Source organism: Eretmochelys imbricata, chromosome 12 (assembly GCF_965152235.1).
Source record: "Eretmochelys imbricata isolate rEreImb1 chromosome 12, rEreImb1.hap1, whole genome shotgun sequence".
NCBI lineage: Eukaryota > Metazoa > Chordata > Testudines > Cheloniidae > Eretmochelys > Eretmochelys imbricata.
Genome location: NC_135583.1, coordinates 18046570 through 18072583, shown reverse-complemented (window position 1 = coordinate 18072583; position 26014 = coordinate 18046570). Strand labels below are relative to the sequence as shown.

Genomic DNA, 26014 nt, shown 5'->3' with positions numbered 1-26014 from the left:
GAGTGGAAGAATTACTTCTTGTTTCTTGCTTACAACACTCCTGCTAATACATCCCAGAATGATGTTAGCTTTTTTTTGCAAAAGTGTTACACTGTTGACTCATATTTAGCTTATATTCCACTATGACCCCAAGATCCCTTTCGCGGTACTCACTACAAAAAGTAATTTTCCCTCTGCTGATACTCACACCTTCTTGTCAACTGTTGGAAATGGATGACATCCACTTTGATTGCATTGGCCTCATTAGCACGAAAAAAGTAATTTTCCCTCTCTTGATCTTCACCCCTTCTTGTCAATTGCTGAGAATGGGCGACTTCCACCTTAATTGAATTGGCCTCATTAGCATTCACTCCCCACTTGGTAAGGCAACTCCCATCTTTTCATGTGCTGTGTATATATATACTGCTTACTGTATTTTTCACTCCATGCATCTGATGAAGTGGGTTTTAGCCCACAAAAGCTTATGCTCAGATAAATTTGTTAGTCTCTAAGGTGCCACAAGGACTCCTCATTGTTCTTCCTAGGCAGTCATTTCCCATTTTGTATGTGTGCAACTGATTGTTCCTTCCTAAATAGAGTACTTTGCATTTGTCCTTATTGAATTTCATCCTATTTATTTCAGACTATTTCTCCACTTTGTCCAGATCATTTTGAATTTTAATCCTATCCTCCAAAGCACTTGCAACCCCTCCCAGCTTGGTATCATCTGCAAACTTTATAAGTGTACTCTCTATGCCATTATCTAAATCATTGATAAAGATATTGAATAGAACCGGACCCTGAACTGATCCCTGTGGGACCCCACTTGTTATGTCCTTTCAGCATGACTGTGACCCACTGATAACTACTCTTTGGGAATGGTTTTCCAACCAGTTTTGCACCCACCTTATAGTAGCTTCATCTAGGTTGTATTGCCCTAGTTTGTTTATGAGATAGTCATGTGAGACAGTATCAAAAACTTTACTAAAGTCAAGATATGCCATGTCTACTGCTTCCCCATTATCCACAAGGCTTGTTACCCTGTCAAAAAAAGCTACCAGGTTGGTTTGACACGATTTTTTCTTGACAAATCCATGTTGACTGTTACTTATCGTATTTATCTTCTAGATGTTTGCAAATTGATTGCTTAATTATTTGCTCCATTATCTTTCCAGGTACTGAAGTTAAGCTGACTGGTCTGTAATTTCCCAGGGTGTCCTTATTTCCCTTTTTATAGATGGCATTATATCTGCCCTTTTCCAGTCTTCTGGAATCACTCCTGTCTTCCATGACTTTTCACAGATAATCGCTAATGGCTCAGCTGTCTCCTCAGTCAGCTCCTTGAGTATTCTAGGATGCATTTCGTTAGGCCGTGGTGACTTGAAGACATCTAACTTGTCTAAGTAATTTTTGACTTGTTCTTTCCCTATTTTAGCCTCTGATCTTACCTCATTTTCATTGACATTCACTATGTTAGACATTCAATCACCACTGACCTTCTTGGTGAAAACTGAAACAAAGAAGTCATTAAGCACCTCTGCCATTTCTGCATTTTCTGTGATTATTTCCCCCCACTCATTGAGTAATGGGCCTACCCTGTCCTTGGTCTTTCTCTTGCTTCTAATGTATTTGTAGAATGTTTTCTTGTTACCCTTTATGTCTGTAGCTAGTTCGATCTCATTTTGTGCCTTGGCCTTTCTAATTTTGTCCCTACATACTTTTGTTTATATTCATCCTTCGTAATTTGACCTAGTTTCCACTTTTTGTAGGCCTCTTTTTTGATTTTTAGATCACTGAAGGTCTCCTGGTTAAGCGAAGGTGGTCTCTTGCCATATTTCCTATCTTTCCTACGCAGTGGAATAGTTTGCTTTTGTGCCATTAATAATGTCTCTTTGAAAAACTGCCAACTGTCTTCAATTGTTTTTTCCCCTTAGACTTGCTTCCCATGTCATCTTACCTACCAACTCCTTAAGTTTGATAAAGTCTGCCTTGTTGAAATCCATTGTCTTTATTTTGCCCGTTCTCCCTCCTACCACTCCTTAGAATCATGAACACTATCATTTCATAATCACTTTCACCCAAGCTGCCTTCCACTTTCAAATTCTCAACCAGTTCCTCCCTATTTGTCAAAATCAAATCTAGAACAGCCTCTTCCCTACTAGCTTTCTCCACCTTCTGAAATAAAAAAATTGTTGGATAATTTGTGCCCTGCTGTGTTGTTTTCCCAACGGATGTCTGTGTCGTTGAAGTCCCACATCACCACCAAGTCCTGTGCTTTGGATGATTTTGTGAATTTTTTAAAAAAAGCCTCATCCACCTCTTCTTCCAGGTTAGGTGGTCTGTAGTACACCCCTACCATGACAGAGAAGTTTGAACTGAGATCTTAACTTCCTATCTCAGGCCCAGAACTGTACTTGAACCAGATTCAGAATCTGAGCAAATTCTTGTATTATTTTATCATATACTTTATTAACAATGACCATTTGTTGAAAAAGTAAAGAATGCATTACAAAGAATTTCCACAGTAAACTCTCATCATTGAGGGGGCTGTTAGCAAGAGGAGAGCTTCCCTGTCTCTGTAGCTGCATCCCATAGGTTTGAGGGAGGGAGCCCTCTATTTATTATCTGTCTCCAGTTAGTAGAGGACACCAACCATATCCTTCTCCTGCTCCTGGATTTCCACATGGAGAACCAGAAGGAGCTCGTACCGCTAGGACATTTTAGGAATTATCCAAAAGCAGGAATATATGTGAGATGAATGCCAAGTTATCAGTTATTTATATTAGAGCTGGGAAAATACCACAAAACATTTTTGACATACATTTTCTGAAACTGAAAAAATTAACTAGCTTCAACCATGCTACACGCCTGTGTGCTTTCCATGGGCATTCCAGCAACTGAGTTTTGGCTGCACAAATGATCACGGAAAATGAACTTTAGGCTCCCAGCCTGAAATATTTACACCTGAGAGAGATACTTGATGGAGGATGGGCTGTTGCTTGACACAGCATGGAGTGGAGACTCACTTCCAAAATCCCCCTTTAGAGTCTTGACAGAAAAGCTGTTCAACAAGCCAGTCAAGATTTGATGATACCCTTAACAAATACTGCCCTGATCCTGGCGAACACTTACACACGAGCATATAACTTTATGCATGTGGATAGTGTCACTGAGTCCAATAGGACTACTCACATGCATAAAGTTAAACAGATATGTGAATGTTTGCAGGATCAGGGCCTAAAACACAAATATGTACCCAATTACTTGGTGTGACTGTGCTGAGAGGAAACTAAGATTAAATCTGCACCAATCCAATAAATTTTATGGTTGCCCAATTTTTCTGTGAATGATACATCAGGCATGATGACCCATGTGGCCCAGAAATGAAAAGATTTAGACTTTTCTAACACACTCCAATCCTGATTATCTGCTACCTCTCTCCCTACCCCTCCAATGGCTCTGTCAAGTCCTCCTTGGGAGGTTCTGAGGACTTGTATTCATTGAAGGTCTCCAGATTTTAGAAATAAAAAAAGCTAAAAGCAAAAATAGATTAAAAAGAAAAAAAAAGACTGAGGTAGATTCACAGAGCTGCATGAAGAAGCCTGAATTGTTCAAGTTTCCAATCGTGTCCACACTGAGCTCACTGCTGACCTGTATGCTCATGTGGAGCTGGTTGGTTTGTAGGCAAGGAGATGTTGCCTGCATGGAGCTTATGGCTAGAGCTAGACTGTAGTGACCCTAGTGTATAATATGCTCTGCTTTAGACAGTGATGTTACTTCTTTGATTCCAAGAGCACAAGTTTATATAAATAATTAAACATAAAGTGTAGGTTTAGTAATTAGGACAGTTCTTTTGACTAAGCTAGAAGTTCTTTTGTCCCTTCTGTTTCAAAAGCAGTTGATTTATTACCTCTCCCTGCCCCACAAAAGCTGATATTTTTTTTGAAAATCACTGAATTTTTAAAAAGGGGGGGGAAAAGCACATTTTCCAGTTATAGACTCAGCAATTGCTGAAGCTGGTGTTAGCTTTTTTTTAATTAATGGAGTCTGCATCTGTTTTTGAGGCATTTTTGAATGTGTGTGCTGGAGTTCCTTAATTAGTTACAAAAAGCTGCAGGTGTGCTGGCAAAGACTATTAGTGAGACTGGGAAGTATTCCAGAAGAGAGTTTTTTAATGTAAATATTTAGCTGTATGATTATGAGTCATTTTAAAGTTTTCAACGCTATTTGGTCTATGCAGAGTGGTGTTTTAAAATATTCTGGCTTCATTTGAATGGTTAACAAATAAATGATAATGGAGGAATATAACCTTCATTATGAGGGAATTAAACACTATTAATTACTTGCAAGAATGACAAGTGATGTTCTTGGGTTGTCACTGTAATACAAATCTCTTGGCTTTTAGGAGTAGCTGCCCCAAATTTAGCTGAAATGTTGCACGCAAATGTTATGAACTTAATTACTACACTATAAATGAGTTTAAAAGGACTACACTTTGTTGCAGTTTCAGAAAATGTCAGTGAAGGAAATATTCTTGCCGAAGTTGTAATGTGGGAAGTTAAAAACTTTTAAATATTATTGTGCTTATAGTTTATTCAAATCTAGACTTAGCATAGTAAACACTTGTTTTTCCACTTGCAGCTCAAATGGGATTTTTTTCTCAAATAGGCTGAGGTCAGGAATTACTTTCTAAACAGGAATTATCCAAGTATCTGGCCCAATAACTGGGCTGCAGTTATTGGTCCAGATACTTGGATGTACTATGTCCACTTAGTAGTGTATTGTTGATGGAATCTGACCTTAGGTCCTCCGTATCCTGCCCTAGGAGGATCATTCCAGTATGGGCAAGCTGACGTGGGGGGGCATGCTTGAAAGAAAGGGGGCTTTGTTCCAGAAGTCTATATGCTACACTGATCGCTGGCCATGAGAAGCAGTTAGGGTCTATGTACTGGCCCAACATGCAGCAACTCCCTGGTCAGAGGAATCCCAAGATGAGCTTGATACTGCTCTTTCATCTACTTACCCTTGATCCGAAGTGTGTGCAGTTCAGCTGGACCACATCATCATTATGTGGAAGTATTGTGTCAACACAACTTATATAATTCTTACGAATTAAATATAGTGTCCAGGAGGGGAAAGAGGGCTGACTGACCCCTACCTCCATGACAGTAGCTAGGGAGGAAGTACATATCTCCAAATAAAAAAATATGGTTGAATAGGAGGAGCTGGGATGTTGCTTCAGCTCAGTTTTTAACCAGTTAAAAGATAACTGGACAGCATAGAGGCCACCAAACACATAATTTGGCTCAGGACAGAACATCATGGAGCTACATCTGGTTCGTTATGGAGTAGGATCCCTCTGAGGAACAGGTGCCTGTTAACACCATCTAGAGATCATGTTTCAGGTCTTTGGAAGGGGCGGGAGGTCAGGTGTGTTGTATTAATTTAGATGGAATATATGGGCTAAAAGTGTTAACATAAACCAGTCATGGTTTAACATTAAACAGAGGTCAACAAGATCTGGGGTTTGATATACAGAAACTTCAGCCTGCTTTGTACTGTAGCAAAGATGGTATTAATTTTTTAACCATGTATTAAAGATGAAGAAAAGAAGGAAAAACAGTTAAAGCATTTGAAATGTAAAGTATTAAATAAGGCCTTCATTTTACCAACATTTTCCTTCCTTTGTTCATTTCCTTCCTTCATTTTCCTTTTGGAAAATTTCCAATCTTTTTGAAGTTACCAGAGACTTTACAAGCCATCAGTCTGTAACATCACTGCTACAAACCTGATCCAAGAACTTTGCAATGATTGTATGGTATATGATTTCTTTGACCATTTTAGTGTTCTCCTTTTTTTTTCTCTCATAAATAAACTGTTAGATATTAGTTACTAAAGGATTGCCAATAGCGTGATTATTGGGTAAGACCTGTGTTAGATATTGACCTGGCTGTGGCTGATCTTTTGGGATTAGAAGGACCCTTTGTTTGATGAAATTGGTTTTAAATAACCACTCATCTTAGTCTAGTGTCTGGGTGATAAAATGAGTGCTGGAATGCCTAAGGAGTCTGCATTTTTCACTTCTTGTTAACCAGTGTGGTAAGGCAGAAGTTTACTTTTGTTACTGACTTGGCATATTTTATGATAGAATAACCGTCAGTTCAGGGGTGAGTCTGCCCTATTTCTCAGCATTTTGTCCTGAATCTGATATTCTCAGTTGTGACACACTGAGGCACGGTGACACCAGCATCGGGCTGTTCAGGGCACTGCTTTTAGCTGCCTCTTTCTGGTCACCGGCTTACAGCAGTGTTTCAAAAAATGCAGTCTTGGCTGGCTAAGCCAGACAGAAAGAAAAAGGAGAAGGATAGGAAAGAGATGAAATAAAGTGGAGAAATAAAAGGACACGTAGGGCTAGAGAGGGACAAAGTCTCACATGTTAGATGGTATTCAGGACTCAGAGGTGGCAGTGTCATCTGCATCCCTCCCTCTGGCCTGGTCTGGTCAAGACATTTCTCAGGATCAAGATGACAAAGACCCAGGGTCCTAGGAAACAGTGGAGGTAGCAGCCATGATAGTGAAGCTCACTCCAGTAGCAATTTTTTTTCTCCCAAAGTCCCTTTCTTTAAGAACACCAAAGTGTTGCCAACTCCACACAGCAGGAAGTCACCGGACAAACCTTGAAAAGTTGCTAGATGTAGTTGTTCAGGCACTCAAAAGGAGTGAAAAATTCGCTAAACACAAACACACACACACACGACTAGGCGAGTGTAGTCACAAAATCATTCACAAGCAGCTCAACAGTGTTAAAAAAATCCATGCTATGTTCTTCTTACTACATTCTGCTGGACACCAAGTCAATATCATTACGTCTCAATTGAGCATGTCCTGGAAGGAATCCTATTCCAGGGCTTCTTGAGCTGAGATCATTATAATCTGCTGGTGAGGAAAAGAAATTTGTTGAGGCTAATGAAATATTTTGCTAAAGCCCGGTGCATTTTGGGGAAAGCAGCACATTAACCAGGGCTTGTTTTTTAACCGAATGTGTTATTTCTCGCTTCTATGTAGTAGGTAGCACATCCTGTGATGCAGGGAAAGATGGCTAATGAAGAGGGCAGGGTGCGGGAGGCAGGTTAGTCAGCAAGGAGAGCCGCAAGGATGGAAGTTGGGGTGGGATGAGAAAGGGCCCAGTGCCCTAATGGGGTGGAGGGCACTGTGCCTCCATGGAGGAAGCCCTGAATAGGGTTGCCAACTCTGACTGAAGCTATTCCGAGATTTTTTTTTTTTTTCTAACATGACATAATGTCATTTTCTGAAAATTTCCTATTAAAATCTCCTGGATTGCTTTCAATAGTCACTGGGAGATTGATGCTGATTCCGGGAGACTCCAGGTTAATCCTGGAGGGTTGGCAACCATATTACTACAGGCTCAAAGGTGGAGCTAGCTTGATTTTTGGCTCCCCTTTACTCCTTCCCCTAGCTTGACCTGGAAACAGGGGGAAGGGGTCTGGCTAGTGGATTTTTGTTTTTAACTCTACTTTCTTGGCTCCCTGCAGGGCCGAGCTCAGGTCAGATGAATGCCCTCTTCCCTTTCACTAGCCTATCAGCTCAAATCCTGGCTGGCAAGAGCATAGACCATCTCCTCGTTATTCTAGTCACCAAGTAGGCCTAATATCTGACATACCAATTTTGATTTATTGATTTTTTTTTTTTTAGTCTTTCACTATTCTTGTTTACTCAGCTTGATTGTAATACAATTCTTGAATTATATAATACACCTTTTTTGTTCAGTTTTTCTTCCTCCCTTTTGTAACCTTTTCCCAGCAACTTTTGTTAAAGGTTATTGTGACCTTTTATAAACTTCCACTCACTTTTTACAGTTGAGCTCATAATTAGGGTAAATTTGTAGGCCCATTATCACAGCAGGTCTTTTGCATCCTGCTTTCATTGGGTCAAAGTCAAAGATCATTCTTGTAGGGAAGTTGATAGGCATTCCAAGCAGAAGACCATACTACCTTAGAAAGCATTGGGCAACTGATTGAGAGAGAGGGATATTTTTGGTTAGAAAATGGATCTCTTCATTCAACTTGAATTTGATGGTTTTGATCAGTTGGAGATGCTTTATCTGAATGGTGTCCAACTGCTTTTCAGTCTCGACAGTGAGGGGCCATGTTTCAGTCCTCTAGGTCACAATATTGATAAAACATTATATATCCTAGGTTTTGTGTCTCTACTTATCAGGGTGTTTGGTTGGTGAAAGATATTCTCAATGAGGTGCTCCATGACTGACAACACTTTTGCAGTGCGGGCTTAAAGTTCATTCTCGATGCTGCCCATGCTATCAACAACAGAGCTAAGGCAAGAGAATCCACCCTGCGTGTTTGCTGACTAACATGCTAGATCCCTCAGTGTGTTCAAAATCACTGACTGGAAGAATTTTGGTTTTACCCCAATTAATTTTCAGGCCAACATTTGCCATTTAGCTTTCCAGGACTTTAAGTGCCACAACAAGCTCATCCATTGATTCACCAACTAGTTCTATATTATCAGCAAAATCAACATTGGTGAGATTCTTATCACCAAGGCATTTGTCTAAAATTCATTTGCTTAGGCTAGCGTTTCTCCAACTGGGGTCTGCAGACCCCTGGGGGTCCATGAGGGTAGTCCAGGGGGTCTGCGGGCCCCTCTGATCAACTCCTCCTCGTCCCTCCCAGTGTCTCCTGCATGCCGGGGAACAGCTGTTCAGTGGTGTGCAGGAGGTGCTGGGAGGGAGAGGGAGGAGCGGGGCTGTGGCGTACTTGGGGGAGGAGGCAGAAAGAGATGGGGTAGAGGTGGGGTGGGGGTGGGCGTTGGGGGAAGGGGTAGAGTCACGGCAGGGCCTGGGGATGAACGGGAGTTTGGGGGTCTGCAAATTTTTTTAAATCAAAACGGGGATCCTTGGGTTGCTAAAGTTTGAGAACTGCTGGCTTAGGCTACGTCTACACAATGAGCGCTACAACAGCAGAGCTACGGTGCTACGGCTATGCCTCTGTTATGCCATACTGTAGATACTTGCCACAGTGATGGAAGGGCCTTTTTTCATCAATGTACATTAACCAATGTAGTTGATCCACCACCCTGAGCAGCAGTAGCTAGGTCGATAGAAGAATTATTCTGTTGATATAGACACACCTACACCAGGGGTGAGGTCATCTTAACTATGGTGCCCAGGGAAGTAGACCAGGCCTTAGTGTCTATCAAGTATATAGTCTATGGCAGCATTGAAGAGTTCTGGGGTAGCAAGATATCCTTGTCAAATGCCTCTCAGTTCAGAAGAAGATGGTTCGTTTCCTGTTTACAAGAACTCAGTTTGAGGAGGCATCATGTGGGAGATGGAAAATTCTACAGAGCTTGCAAGGGAGGCGTGTGAGTTTCACAATCAGCCAAAGTGATTCCCTGTCAACAGAGTCAAATGTAGCCATGGTATCCGTAAATGCAATGTGAGCAGGGCACTTGAATTCTTATGCATTCTTAATAAGCTGGCATGCTGTGAAGATTTGCTCCATCATGGAATGGCTGATTTGTTGTGGTCTTCTCTTGCTTCTTAAGACATCAGCAGCTCAGGTGAGCAAGACAAAAAGCAAAAACTTCTCCTGGATGGATAGAAGAGCAATGCTGCAATCGTCCCAACTATTTTGCTGTCTTATGTTTCCAAAGCAGTAAAATAGTGCCTTTTTTTCCCAGTCAGACAGAACCAACTCTGTTCTCCACATGATAAAAAACATCATCTGCAGTCACAAAACAATAGCTGGTCCAGCACTTTTTAACAGTTCCTCAGGAATGCCACAGATTCCTGCTGCCTTATTTTACATCTCTGTGAATTTTGTTTGTAAATGCGTCAGGATCGTTTTGTGTAGGACAGGTGAATTTGGTGGTGGCCTTAATGCCAGGGTCCAAAGAAACAGCGGGTGTGATAAGCAACTGGCTGAAATGTTCACTCCATTTCTGTATTGGTTAGCTGATCAGAACTGGAGTAGAACACGCCAAGTGAATGATTTCTCATCAGTGAGGTCATTCAAATGTTTATACAAGGAGGTGATGTAGTTTCTGGCAGAAGTTTCCTCAAGTGTGATGGCTTTAGCTTCCATAAAAGCTTTGTGGTCAATGTGTATCGCTTTATAATGAGTGCCATTTACTTTATGGTACATGACCATATCACCTCTTAAACAAGTCATGTGATGCTGTCCAATGATGGTTAGGGTATTAACGGAGATCCAGGATTTCTTGGTTCTTTGTTTAGGACCGATGATGGTCATAGCAGCATTGGTTATTTGGGATCTGAAGTTTGTCCAGGTGGATTCAATATGTTATTGCAAGGTCTCAAAGCTGTTTGAGATTTCAACTGCATAGCAGTTTCAAATGCTATTGATTTGTAGCATAGATAGTTCAAATTTTGTTAACCCAATTATTACTTTGTTTGTGCTTTTTAATCTAAGATGGAAATTTGCAGAGACTAATTTATGTTCAGTGTTACCAAGCTCCGTGGATCAGTAAGTCCTGCAGTTGCTGATGGATAATTTTCAGCGACAAGAGATTATAATGTAATCAATCATCTTCTTTGTTAGAGCTGAGCTGATTGTAGAATTCTGTCCTTCTCTTCATCAGATATTTCATTGGTTGGACCATAGCAAGGAATAATTATCCATCTTCCATGTGTATGCTGGAACTGGAATTATTTAAGTAGGCAACTGAAAATTGATGCAAATGATATATCAATATGCAGATATAAAGTTTAAAGAGGAGTCTCATTCCTTCCTTTCTCAAATTCCAAGCACTCGACCACATAAGATGGTAGTTATCTGTGAGGAAAGAACAAGCATCTTTAATATAGGTTAAAAGGTGGAAATTCTAATTCTATAGAAAACAACTGCTGATTCAGAAAAGCCTCTGACCAGATTTTACACAATGAAAGATTGACAAGACCTTGATCAAAGGCATGATGGACAAGGACAGAATAAAGGGCAAGATTCTGTAACTCTGACATTGGCCCAGATTTTCTGCTCCTTTACATCTTGTGCTGTTGTTAACACTTGTACTAAATGATCACAAAATAGGTGTAAACACTGCCAAATCAGAACTGTAGCAGTTTGCCCCCACTTTGCCCAGGAGCAAATTACTACACAAGGTTCAAGGGAGCGGAGATTTAGTCTCATTGAGTATTATTAACTCTTATGAGTAGTCTCATTGGATTCAATTGGACTGCTGACATGAGTAAATAAATATTATTCTGCATGAATAAAGGGTTGCAGAATTTGACTGCACGTTTTGGGGCCATGTATAAACATTGATGTGAACAAGCAGTAAGAACTCTCTAAAGGGCCAGGTAAATAGTTCTGTTGTAATTTAAATACAGAAATCTCAGTAGTAACAAAGTGAGAAGGAAAAAAGTTACTGAATTAATCATTTCAAGTTTTGAGATAATGTATTAGCATAAGAAGTATAAAAGAAATAATTACGTAATCATGCAGTGTCTTATTTTTGTGAGTAATGTCATTGCTGCCAGTGGGACTGTAGGCATGACTACTGATTACTTTCAGGAGAACGATTTTGTGGGATTTGGCCCTAAATTTGCATTTTATTTCAGCTGCTAAAGGAGAGTGATACCATTCCATTTATATTCTTTAGTTAAGAAACAGGAAGAATTTTTTTAAATTAGTGAAGACAGTTTCTATCGGATGAGTATGCTGTGTTCTAGTATCCCCTTTGTTCTTTCATGTTATGTGTACTTTATTTTAACAGACAATCCCCTGCATTTCACCTTGTATAGTCATTTACAACTGCACAAAGTAAGTACAAAATGCTTCCATCCTGATTTAGTAGTGGTTTGCACCCACTATGCACAGGTGTATATGATAACACATGGACCAAGGCAGTGGAGAATCAGGCTCACAGGGTTTCAATCAAAGTAGCAGACAGAGGTCTTGATCAAGAGGACCCTACTGAAGTCAATAGGCTAGATCCTCAGCTGGTATAAATCATCATACTTCTACTGACTTCAGTTGAGTTTTGCTAATTTATACCAGCTGAAGATCTGGTTCAAGCTGCACTGGTGTAAAACTGGAACGAATGAAAAGTGAATTAAGCTCTGGATTTTTACATAGAAACCAAAGAGGCATTTACACTGACTACGCTATATTTTCCTGCATGCCTTGAAGCAAAAGCCATGCAATTAGATATCAGATGAAGGCTCTTTCTAGGCAGAGACCTTTTGGAAATTGCTCTAACCCTTTAACATTTAGAGAAGCATATTTATAGAACTAGAGTGCCTTGCTATGTATGCTTGTTTTAACAAAAGTAAAAACAGAAGAAAAAATCCCAAGGATGCTATGATCCCATTTCCGTCTCTTCTAGTAGGAATACTAGGAAGACAGTCCACATTAAGGAGTGTGTTTTGGAACTGAAGAATCCCCTGACCAGATTCAAGAAAGAGATAACTTGGAGGTAATTTATTTTATACTGGTTTACTAAAGAGATGACATTTCCACTTCCAATTGTTATTTAATCTGCTCTCCCATACTAATGAATATTAATTCCTAGTGGTTATTTACAATCTGTTAAATAGAAAATAATGGAGCATCCTAAAATCTTAGCACAGTTGGATCATTATGAATGTACAGATGCCAGGAACTCAGAAATTATTTCTACAACTATATCTATCTGTTAATATTTGAACACAGTTAAATGTTATTGAGGAATTACATGAAAATGTGGATAATCAGAATTATTTATTCATCCAGTACCTACTGTTATGATGGTTTTTAACAAATCAACTTATGCTGTGATTTAAAAAAAATATAGCTTACCTTTTTGTATTACTAATAGTAGGCTAGTCCTCAGCTTGTTTAAATCAGCATAGCACCTTTGACTTCAGTGGAGCCACACTCATTTACACTACCTGAGGATCTAGCTGAATGATTATCATCAGATAATCTCAAAGTAGTCAAATGGGCAGAATTTAGCCCATTAAGACCAAATCTTCCAAATTGATCCACGTCGGTGGACATTTACATCTGTAAGATTGGCTTGCAAGGTCATGACCTAATATAGTGGAGCAATATGTCAGAAGTCAGAATATTTCAAGTTAAGACTAGAAATCTAATTTTATCCTATGCCATATATTGGGCCTTTTGAAAAACACAATGTGTGTGACTATGAGAGATAATCAATAACATTATTGATTTTTAGGCTTTTAACATAATATTAACAGAGGTGACATCTTGTAAAATCTCATAAACCGGGCAGGATTGGTCTGGTCAATATTTGAAAAGGAAACCATGAAGGAAACCCCAGTTACTAGAAGAAATGTCATCTACTGAATCATGAAAGCCAGATTTCTAAGCTCCTGGTCCTATATTTGTGTAGACGGTATTGATTTCACCACTGGGGCCTAAGTCAGTATGAAACCCTAGCGTGGTGGGAGGGGATACTGTGCTGTTAGAGGTGACCTCTCCAAGATTACAAGTTCTGAGTGCTTGTGTTCATTAAAGATCTTCTGGCCTTTTTCACAAGAGTAAGGGAGTTCTCCATTAGAGAAAGTGTCTTGCCAAATTCAGGCTTGCTTTTATTTAATCCATTTATAGGACACCTGATGCATGCTTCTACATGTTGTACTTGGGCAATTACATTCTGCTTGTCAGCATCTACATTCCTCCTGCAGCATCAACAGGTTATGGTATTGTTCTTCAGACTTTCTCCTGCTTTAAGATGTGTGGTGGTTCTGTGCATCATTAAATAACTGATGCATTCAATTCCAGAGGCAGCAGCTGCTACTCAACACCTTTTGTTGTATGCAGTTTACTCCCTCTGCCCCATGTAGTTGGCCAGTGTATGGGGTTGGAGGAGAGCTTGACCTCTCCCTGCACTTTTGGAGGAACTATGCCCCCACAGGGGAGCAGAAATGGTGCAATCCTTGTGTTTTTCAGAGTACAAGTGCTGCAACTGGCCTTATGCTGCATAAGTATATGGGGAAGACTCCTTATGTCCTCCCTTCCCACTGCATAAGGGGCCATATAAGGTCCAGAAAGAATCTGGCCCTACAGTTGTGAAGTCTGGTATGTGCTTCAGGATCCTTTGGGTTGAAAAGCTAGAGATACGAGATAGTAGTGAAATATATATTTTTTTTTAAAATACCACCAGAACAAGTGAAGCTTTAAAGCTTTATATTAAATAGTTCATGCTACCTAAACAGTATCTGGCCTGATTTTAGTGATGGTGTATGTATTGTGTTTTCATTTTGTTTTTGCTGTCCCATAAACACTTTTAGGCTGGGGTCTCTTTGTGCCACATCCCTTTGTAACTCCTTCGAGCGGGGAAGGGGGCAGCAACTTTCAGATTTTTCCAAAATGTCCTTTCTAATCATTATTCCAACCTCTGTTTCAACAGTGCTAAGTCACTAAGACAAACATCCTGATTCTTCTTTCATTTAGCATGTGTAAATCAGGAGTTATCTCTAGTGATGTCAATGGAGCTACCCTGCTATAAAACTGGTATAGGTGAGAAGAGAATCAGGCTCTAGCTTGACAATATTTCATTTTCTCTTTTTTCGGAAGAGTATTTCAAACAATAACCCTTCTTCCTTACCTGCCTATCAAGAAACTCATTACAACAGTAGCTGTGATCCGAGACCTAAATAACAGAGCTGGGAATTGAACTGTGGTCGTCCAGAACTCAAAGGCATTAGATGCTCTCTGTTATTTATTAGTGAATTGTATCACCTTGGTAACTACTGATAGACAAATCAATCCTGTCATTTGTACTATTTGAAAAACATAATTACCAGATAAAGACTGATTTAATACTCGATGTATTAAATTTTAAATGAAAAATTACTTGCTAAATTGCATGGTTTCTTTGTCCAAACTCTTCTGAGAAATATAAAGGTTTCACATTCACTCTAGCTGTATACATTTCAGGTAATTTCCTCTGCAAGATACTGTTCCTCATGTATTTTAATTAAAACGAGGAAAAGAAATGTATCATCTTTGCTATATCTCATGCTAATGAATACTAGTTTGAAAATACATGTTTATTGATTTTTACATGATGATTTCCTTAGATCCAAAAGATGCTATTTATCCAAGAACATTTCTAAAAACAGTAGGGGGCATCATTTCACTTTTGTAATTCTTCTGAGACATTATCCCAGAGCATTGTGTGTGCAAACTGAATTTTCTTTTTTGTTTATGGCATTAATCCTGAGGTTAAGGTTGGCCTGTGGTGAGCAATAATAAGTTTAACCTTTGACTTCATACAATAAGATGTAATTTATCATTTCTAGACTCTTTTGTAAGTCCCATTACCCTCACTTCTGTTTAAGATAAATTGAGATAAGTGAACACTTGATATCAGTGATCTGCACATGCAAAACATAAAGAAAATAAGTAAATTAGATTCTTAGTTCTTTATTCTCTGAATGTATATTAAAAATCTAACACATATGCTTAAAGAACTCTTAAACTGTAAGTCAGCTTTTGTACTGTGCAAAGCATTCTGTCCTTTAAATAGATTTCAAGCAAATAAATATAACCCCTTCTGGCATTTCAATATTTGGAAAACTTTTCATTAAAAAAGGATAATCCTAATATCTTCAAGGAAATAGAAGCACATTATAGCACGGGAAGTAGCCATGCATTTGTAATAATTTACTTGCTGTGTAACTTATGAGTGGAAAAGTGTTTTTTCAAATTAATGTTTAAAAACAGACTCAACAATTTATACAAATTTAAAGACAATTGTTCAATTGACTTTAAATGTATTATTGTAACTGTGGTTATTCATTTGTAAAGTATCTGTGTACTGTCTTTATGCATCATCTCCTTGGGTTTTTTTCTTGCAGCTTGTTAAATATAATTTCTTTGACAGCTGTAAATTTTTCTGCACTTCCCTGTTTGACTATAGTATCACTGTGGATTTAAAGGACAAATTTGGTTATAACCTATCTATACTATAGCCTGGCCACTGGTAGTAGAGCCAAGTAATATCCCTTTCTGATTGGATTTCCCTTAAACCCAGAATGCCCTCATTCAACCCCAGAATCTAGTGTCTCCTGCTGAAAGGAATTGTCATCTCATTTTACTGAGAAGATCTCTTGCATCTGGGATGACTTCATGGGACACCATGAAAAAGAAGTTGAGCACAGAACTGAAAACACAGTAGCCTCCTTCCAAGAATATGGCCCATTTGCACAAGAAGCAGCCACGGAAGTACTAACAGCATTTAGAGTGATCACATGTGACTCTGACCCCCACCCTTCCTGACTAGTAAAAGAGTAGAGAATAGCTGAGATACTGTCAACAGTATTCTAAAGAATGATTCCTACCTGCTACTCTAAGCATGCAGTTATCCAACCAGTACTAAAGAGTCTTTCACTTGATGCTGGTGGTGATCTAAGAAGTGGCTTAGGTGCCTGACTTATTAGTTACTGTCCAATGTCTAACCTTCCTGTTTTAAGCAAGCAGAATACAATATCCAATATCAGCGGTTGGCTACCAGTATCCTACGTCCTTCTCAGTCAGATTTCAGGCTGAGGAATAGTATTGAGACAATACTTGTTCTGGTGGATGACCTCATCCTGGATATACACAGCATCCCAGTTTCAGGATAACTGTACCTGTATCTCCCCTTCTGTAGTCCACTTCAGGAGTTCCCAGTCAGGTCTCAGGTCTCCTGCCGACACCTGTCTCTTGGCAGGGAACCTTGTCCCACTCCCTTCCGACTGGGGAATTTTTAAGGCTGCACAGTTCTTTGCCTTACACTGTGATTAACTGGTGCAGAGAAAGAGAGAGAGATAATGACTGTGTATGTTGGTGGTTCAGACATCCACCAGGGAGGTGGGAGATCCAGGGACTTGTCCCCCTGCTCTAATGACTCTTTGATTATTTATGCACAGAGGAATTGCTTCAGCAGAAGAGACTGGGAGCCCCACATCGGACTATCCCATAGCTCATGCTTAGACCACAGCTCTGAGAGGTAGGAGATCCCTCCCTGTTCAAAGCCTTTCTCTCCAGGATGCAGAGGGGGCAATTGAAGATGGCTCTCCCACATCCCAGCTGGCTGCTCTAACCAGGCTAAAAGTTTTATAAAGTAGTGCGATGGGGTATATAAACCTCCCACTGGCATGGAAGCGGGGCGGGGGTTGGGGGCATTAAGGAGCTGCTTTGGGGTTGAAAAGCCCCACCCACCTCCCCTCCCAATCATGCCAGGAGTGGAGAAGGAGTTAAAAAGAGGGAACTCCATCATACTATCCTTTCCATAAATTTATCAGACTCGGTCTTGAAACCAAATAGGTTTTTTGCCTCCACTGTTTCCCTTTGAAGGCTGTTCCAGAACTTCACTCCTCTGACCATTAGAAACCTTCATCTCATTTCAAGCCTAAACTTGCCGATGGCCAGTTTATATCCATTTGTTTTTGTGCCAACATTGGTGCTTAACTTAAATAACTCCTCTGCTACCCTGGTATTTATCCATCTGATATATTTTTATAGAGAGCAATTACATCTCCCCTCAGCCTTATTTTTGTTAGGGTAAACAAGCCTAGCTCCTTGAATCAGCTCTGGTAAGGTAGGTTTTCCATTCCTGTGATCATCCTAGTAGCCCTTCTCTGCATTTACTCCAGTTTGAATTCTTAAACATTGGAGATCAGAATTGCACACAGTATTCCAGTTGCGGTCTCACCAGTGCATTGTATAATGTTAATAATACTTCCCTACCTCTAGTGGAAATTCCTTGCCTGATGCATCCAAGGATTACATTAATGGTTCATAGTCATCCTCTGATCAACTAATATACCCAGGTCTTTCTCCTCCTTTGTTGCTTCCAACTGGTTTGTCCCCAGTTTATAGCAAATATTCCTGTTGTTTTTCCCTACATGCATGACTTTGCACTATTAAATTTTATCTCATTTCTATTACTCCAGTCTTCAAGATCATCCAGAACTTCTTGTATGATGATCCTGTCCTCCACTATATTGGCAATACCTCCCAATTTTGTGTCATGCAAATTTTATTTGTGCACACTTACTTTTTGTGCAAGGCCATTAATGAAAATATTAAATATGGTTGGTCTGAAGACCGATCCCTGAGGTACTCTACCAGTAACTTTCCTCCAGCCTGACAGGTCACCTTTCATTATATTCTCCCCTTTAACCAGGTCCTTACCTTTCAATTCTTGTATTAATCCCCATTGTGACAGGGTTGGGCCAGATGGCTACAGGAGAGTAATAGAAGGCAGATATATAAGCCCCAGGCTAAGCAGGTCCCTTTTCCCTGGGTAAGGTAACAGGGAAGGTTCCAGAACAATCAGGAACCTTCTGGAGACAATTAAGACAGGCTGATTAGAGCACCTGCAGCCAATCAAGAAGCTGCTAGAATCAATTAAGGTAGGCTAGTCAGGGCACCTGGGTTTTAAAAAGGAGCTCACTTCAGTTTGTGGTGTGCGTGTGAGGAGCTGGGAGCAAGAGGCACTAGGAGCTGAGAGTAAGAACGTGGACTGTTGGAGGACTGAGGTGTACAAGCATTATCAGACACCAGGAGGAAGGTCCTGTGGTGAGGATAAAAAAGGTGTTGGGAGGAGGCCATGGGGAAGTAGCCCAGGGAGTTGTAGCTGTCACACAGCTGTTCCAGGAGGCACTCTAGACAGCTGCATTCCACAGGGCCCTGGGCTAGAACCCAGAGTAGAGGGCAGGCCTGGGTTCCCCCCAAATCCGACCAACTCCTGGTCAGACACAGGAGTCGTCGACCTGGACTGTGAATTCAGAAAAACGGCCAAGCTGAGGGCTGCCGTGAATCTCCAAGGCGAGCAAATCCGCCAAAAAGCGTAAGACCCACCAAGGTAGAGCAGGAACTTTGTCACACCATCTTCTCCTATTTAACTATTCATTTCCCATATGGAGTTTTATTGAAATCCATGTAGGTTAGATCTGTTGTCTAAAAAAATCAGTTATCTTCTAAAAGAAAGAGGTAAGGTTGGTCTGGCGTGATCTATCTATCTTTTGTACAACCATGTTATATTTTATCCCAATTTCTGTTTACCTCTATATCTTTAACTAATTTCTCTTTCAAAATTTATTCTAAGACTTTGCATGCAACTGAGGCCAAACTAATGGGCTTGTAGTTTCCTGGATCACTTTTTTTCCTTTCTTAAAATAGGTACTATATAAGTAATTCTCAAGTTATAGGGTACGACCCCTAAATTTATGGATTTATTAAAAATCCTTGCTACTGGGCTTGCAATTTCACGTCGCAGTTACTATAATATTTTTGGATGGAATTATGTGGGCCCCCTGACTTGGTCCCGTTAAGCTGTTTGAATTTAACTTCCATCTCGAATGTGGTAATTTGTACTTCCATATCCTCATTTCCGTTAACCACCCCTAAGCTCCTTATTACCCTAAAAACTCAGGCGAAGCATTCATTTAGGTGTTGGGCCATGCCTAGTTTATCTTTAATTTCAACCCCATCCTCAGTGTTTAATAGTCCAACTTCTTCTTCCCTTGTTTTCTTTTTATTTCAATGGCTAAAGAATTTCCAGATTCCTGGTTGTGGATTGCTATCCGAGATAGGCATGTCCCTGCAGCCTGGATTTAGGTGCCTATCTCTGTGAGGGTCAGGGCTTAGGACTTGCCTTTCTCATTGGCATCTCCCATTGGCTAGTTTAGGCAGCTCTCTGTCTAGCATGTTTACTTTTGTGGATCACAGTCTTAGGCACCTATCTCTCCCCATTGTGTAGGAGCCTAGACATCTAATTCAGGCTTTGTGGATCACAATGTTGTTCCTATGATTTTGTAGATTACGAAAAGGTAGGTGTTGCAACATTGAGCATTGCAACAGCTAAGTTCCTTTGTGGATCTGGGCATTGGCCCATTCATAGGCCTTCAGAATGCAAATTTAAACAGGAAGTGTGTGTGTAATTCTGTGCACATTAAGGCTATGTCTACCCTGCAAGCTAGGGGTGTGAATTCTCTGCACATGTACATATACTCATGCTAGCTCAATAAATAGAAGTGTAGTCATGACAGTATGGGTAGTCGCAGCGGAGGCAAAGCTGAGCCAGGCCAAGTATGAACCCACCTGAAAGTGATGGGTATTTACTTGGCATGGTTCAGCCGTGCCTCCGCTGCAGCTACCCATGTTAGCAAGGCCACACTACCGTTTATACTCATGCTAACTTGATGAGAGTTAGCGCAAGTATGTGTACACAAGCAGGGGAATGACATCCCTTGCTCATTGCATAGACATGAAGATTGATGTATGGGGCTCAAGCAAGTGGTTGTTACAGACACAGGTACCCAATCTTTGTTAGCACTACAGGCAACTTTGGCAGCTTGCTGGTAGTCTCAGCCCTACAATATATTTCCTTGTAATATTATTTGGGAACAGTTAACTAACTAAATGCCTGTATCCACAATAGTGACTTGCACTAGGGTCTTTCTTGGTAGAATAGAAGTTGGATGGTGGCTAAGTTTGTCCAAAACAAAAAAAACATGTGATTGATCAGCTTTGCCTTGCTGGAGGGCTGTAGGCAAAGCGAAGATATGGGCACAATATTAGGATTCCAAGGGCACCATTTGGCCCTCTTGCCACACATTAGTCAATGCTAGTCCATAGGGATGATAGTAAGTGTGCTTGTAAGTGAAATTTTATGCTCCTGCTGAAGTCTACATGTAGCTATAATTTGGAGTTTTCTTTAGGTTTTTAATTTTTTGGTAATGAAGGAGTAATTACAAGAGTTGAGGATATAATCATTTAGGCAATTTTCATATTCCACAGATGTGCTGAGCAGAATGTGTTTACATGTGAGTTGAGAAGGAGCAAATTATCCTATTGATCCTTATGGGAAAGGAAAGAAGAAAGGAAGTGCTCTTTTTTTAAAAAGTCGCATATGTTCAAGAAAAAAACTTTAATTTTTTTAATAGATCACAAGATAACAGAAGGGCTGTTGAGAAATGAAGACCGTATTGGTTGGTGGTGGACAAAGGAAGAGAGATTGCGCTAAACCATCTTTCATACCTCAACGTACTATAGGTTCTCTGTGTGGATCTGCTACTAGAGGAGGACATGATGTATTTTACAAGAACATTTGTATAAGTGCCTGCAACTGTCCTGAAAAAGCTTAGAACCTCTCAGGATGTGTCCCATCGTCAGTCAGCAGCCTTTTTTACTTTCTATAGCTCTCATTTCAGAGGTATTAATATTGTACATTTGTGAAAATAATGTGGGACCAAATCCTGGGACCTTTGCATAAGGCAAAGATGGTTTGGCCTGAAATGTCTGACTTGGACAGTCCCAATTTAATGAAAACTCAACTGCCCTGACCTAAAGGATCAAGAGGATACTGAAATGCATTATATAATATTTTAGCAGCTTAAAGGAAAATGTCCGAGTGGACCCACCAGAAATATTGATAATATGGCGGCCACTCCTTCCCCCTCACTGGATCTTCCCCATCTCTCACTTATTGCCAGTTATATTGGCATGAGGAGGGAAGGAATTTGGAAGAGAAGTGTCCATTCAAGGATAAAAGGGGTGCATGTGGCTTTTTGGCTTCCACTGCTTCCATTCCTACATATCCTAGGAAAATGCTTTAATTCATAGTGGTTTGCCACTTTTGTAATGCTGGTTTAGTAACAGGTTAAAAAGCTGTGGTTCAGTGGCTTAAAAATAAAGTTGCTGAAAGTGTGCAGGTTATCAATATATGAATTGGAGAGCAGATAATGTAAATAAGTACACAAGTTCTATGTGTTTTCTGTGTACAAACTGGATGATAGTGACAAGAAGGAAAAGTACAAATGCTGAACGCTGGTAAAAAATAAAAAAAGTTTTTGTTCTTCTGTCAGTTATACTTACATTCCAGCCCCTTTGCTTGGGCTGATGTCAAGGGTTTGCTAGCCTCTCTTGGATGTATACTGGAGCATGGGATATAACAAGATCAATCCTCGATCTTTAAAACAACAGAGTTCTATACTGTAAGTGGCAGATATTATCTAAAATATCATCCTGGATCCCCTTGGACTTTCTCCTCCTCTCTTCAAACTACTCCATTCAAATGCTTGCTTTTCCATCAGTCTTAAAAATGTTTAGCGTTTGTGATGAGCAAATTTTTTGGGTGGTATTTGAAGTCCATTTGGGATAAGGCCGTGTATCAAAGTTACAGGCAAAACAGGTTTGAGATTTTAAAAATAAGACCTTTTAAAATATGCAAACCATTTAAAGTCTAAAATATGACACTGGCATGTGGGATGCATGCACACATCCTAGTGCTCCTATTATGTCCTTTGTGCCTATAGGACAGCTGCAGTAGCCGGGCACATAGCTAGTAGTGAGCATCTGACCTACAGGAAGTCAGATACAAGGCATCCTGTCTCCTTGGGAGGGGTAACAGACATGAGCATCACAAGATCAGGGAAGTTCATACGGCTTTCTCCACAATAGCTAAGAAAGGCTCCTAAAAGGGGAAAGGGTGTCCTCTCCCTGCTGAGCTGATGGAAGCTGGGACAGCTTTGGATGGCTCCAACTCAGCTTTGTGAGTTTATTTCCTCTTGTTTTGGAACTCTTGTTTGAAAATAAAGCCAGCCCTGAAAAAAGGGGTTTGGACTGAATGGAGTTAGGAGGTACATTCTATCTTCCCTGACTGCTTAGTGTACTCCCTAGCTTATACCAAGCATTTGCAGCTCAGGGAAATTATTTGTCTTTAAATATCATGAATTATGGTGGAGAAGAGACAAAGTTATGGTTCAAAGGGGAAAAGAAGAACTTTGATGGGTAAAGCTGCCTAAAAGGCTTGCAGCAGGAGCTGACCCGTCACACTTATTCATTCTAGGGTTGTCTCTGTGCTGGGAATTAGCCCTTATTACAGGTGAACCAGTGGTGTAGTTGAACTGGTGCAGTTCCTAAGGCAAAGCTGGTGCTGCATTGGTGGAATGTATCCTGATTTCAAGATAGAATTTATCTTGATTTGAAACAGGGTAAAATGTATTGGTGCAAATGGTAGTTCTGCATGTCCGCTAGGGTTTTGCACTGGAGTAGCTGTCCACCAATGGCTGTAACTGGAGCAAACATCCTGCTTAGGGAGCATAAGGGCTAAAGAAAAGCAGTTAAGTAAGTGAAAAACTAGCTATCATGCAAATGAAGCTGAAATACTGAGAACTATTTTCAGACTTGCATGTGAGGCTGCTGTTCTCATTTTGGTTATTTATTTTCCCCCTCTAAAAGCCTTCATTGGTTTGGCCAGAAGCCAAGGGAAGAATTGCACTCTGACAGTTCTGCCTTTTTATTATCCTATCAACTACTCTTAACCGCACAATTAAAGCAGCTTCTTTTCCACTAACATGCTCTTTCCCTGGTATCTTCCATCAAGAAATTTCTCTGAGCTTAAATACTTGAATTACTGCTTCAGAAGGACAGTTGAACATTTTTGGTTATGCTGAGATCACTTCAGGTTATTTTTCCTAATAGGTTGTTATGACTTAGAGAGTTCCACAGACTCTGATACAGTAGCATCCAAATGAAGTTTCTACGTCCACATCCAGAGTCTGGCAGCGGGTTTCAGTGCGTTGTCTTCACCTCCCCATGCACGCTTTTGTTTTTTTTTTTAAAGCATAAAAAATTTTCTGGGTATTTCCAAGATGCGCAGCACACTTCATTTTCAGCTGTCAGTATAGCTGACAGCTTATTGTGGTATCATGAATAAATTTTTCAAGGTCTCACACCTAAAACAAAATCAGCTTTTGCTTGCTTTTTTTTAAAGCTGACATTTTAAGTTTATATTAAACATAATATCACCTTGATACACACTGCATGAAAACGTAGACTACTGGGAATGAATTATTAATGCAACGTTTTTACTCTCTCAGGTGTTCTGAAGTTACCATACAGGCTACAAAGGGATGTGTTTGAGAGAGAATTGGTGGCTTATTAGACATATAATAGGCTACAGTACCTGCCGTTGTCATAGCTCAGCAGCTTTTCTCCTTAAGGCAAAGTTCTCTATTGCCAGATGCTGTGTAGAGACAATGGTGCAAGTAGAAATCATTTCTTGCCGGTACTGCACTAATGGGAGGGACGCAAGGGGGGCCATGTGACTTCGCCACATGACCCTCCATGTGACTCCTACACGACCCATCCCCTCTGACACCCCTCTTTGTATATACAAACATCAACATGCTTAACTACTCACTTTCCCCCCACACATGTAGTATTCAGTCTGTTTATATGGAATATCAGAGTTGGTTGAGGAGCCATTTCAGCATATGTATGACTTATTAAAAGACAAATTTTAAGTAGAACTGTATCCTAAACTGCTTTATGGTATTGTACTCAAACATTGCATTTCAATGGGGGATCCAACTTCCTTTATAGGAACAGACTCCTGAAACTTTTACCAGTCCACAAAAGTGGTCCATAGTCATGCAAACAATCCCATTTGTATTCAGTGGGATTGGTCAAACGATTAAGGGTTTACAGGATTAGGTTCCAAGTTTGTAAATTGTTCTGGATGAAACTGACAATGCCCGAGCTGTCAGATCAGAAGCAGCTTCATTTGAATAAAGGTGGGCAAATGTATGATAAGTCTTAGCTCCGTTGCTAAAATGAGGAACATATTTTCAGCAAAGTTTGTGGCAGATTCTTTAGGCAGCTGGTTTAAGGCTGTCGATGTCCGGCATTATAATCTTCACTTATAGTTCTCTCACCCACAAAGCTGGAAAATGAGGCATTTGTTTTCTTTGTTTTGCTGCTCCAGTTCCAGTTAACAAAATGCCCGTAAGACGAGTTTGGCTGCAAAGAAGAATTCTGTGTACACTGGGGACAACATCTGATTCCTGTAAGGCTGCAGAACTGACATCAGAATCCAAACATACTTTGGTCAGTGCAAGCAGAGACATTCCTCAAATGATTTGGACTTGATGTGATGCAGTATGGATGTCATGGATAATTCAGACCAATGGGGAGAAACAGAATCAAAAACACTGTTTAAGCACCTTCCATCCCCCCACCCCTCCCCTTTTGAGGACTCCTGACCAACGTAACAGCATAATACATATGCTGCTTTGTTTAAATTTGTTAGCATATGTATTGTGCTGTTAAAGCCCTTTAAAGAAGGAATGCCCTCCCTAGCCACGTTCTGCTCCTTTAAGGAGCAGAGCGCAGCCCCGTCCCCCCCTCTGGAGGGGGGAGGGGGCTAGCCCCAAATCTTTCTGGTACTCCGTACCTGCTAAAAATCTCTTGCTGGTACTGCGTACTGGCGGGTACCACCCTACTTGCACTCCTGCATAGAGACCTCTAATCAGGTTGTGCAGGGCAACAGTAGTGCTATGGTATGTGTGTTTGTTTATTTTAGGTCTCTTCTTGGTAATTCTAGTATGACTGCATATCCAAGGTTCTTTATAGTTTAAAGATAGTCAGTACTCATAGAATCTAATTAGCCACTGAGTTCAGTATAGTTTTCTTAATGGTGATATTTAAAGTATGTCAAAGTTTAATCTTGTTCTAATGATATCTGAGCAGCTGTCAGTCTCCATGCATCTCTGTGAGATTCTTTGAAACATTCAGGCTGCTCATAACTAACCAGAGGAATGAACTGTAAATGTTCAGTGAATGTGCTGGTATGTGCCTTAGAAATAGCATTGATGGATAGGTAGCAATCACTTATAAATAAAGGTTGCAGGGTTTGGCTCCTATTCTTGTGGTTTGATTATACTGGTTTAAAATTTTAGCTCATTGTACCTTTCTAAATAAGTTCCTGAAGAGCATCATGGCTAATATTGTAGCATTAGGACTCCCATTGATTGTAGTGGGCTTTGAATGAGGCTGTAGGTATTTGGTCACTTAGCAAATGGCCCAACTTGATGATCACTTTAGATAAGCTATTACCAGCAGGAGAGTGGGGGTGTGGGGGTGAGAAAACCTGGATTTGTGCTGGAAATGGCCCACCTTGATTATCATGCACATTGTAGGGAGAGTGGTCACTTTGGATAAGCTATTACCAGCAGGAGAGTGAGTTTGTG

At 40.3% G+C, this 26014-nt stretch overlaps 1 long non-coding RNA gene across 1 annotated transcript in view; it reads left to right on the top strand.

Moving 5' to 3' along the window:
- LOC144272586 (uncharacterized) overlaps positions 1-25687 on the top strand; it is a 28874-nt gene extending 3187 nt beyond the window's left edge. The window contains exons 2-3 of the long non-coding RNA XR_013347590.1: positions 12367-12456; positions 24751-25687. This is a non-coding gene — a long non-coding RNA (uncharacterized LOC144272586). The remainder of the gene's footprint in view (positions 1-12366; positions 12457-24750) is intronic.
- The last annotated feature ends 327 nt before the right edge of the window (positions 25688-26014 follow it).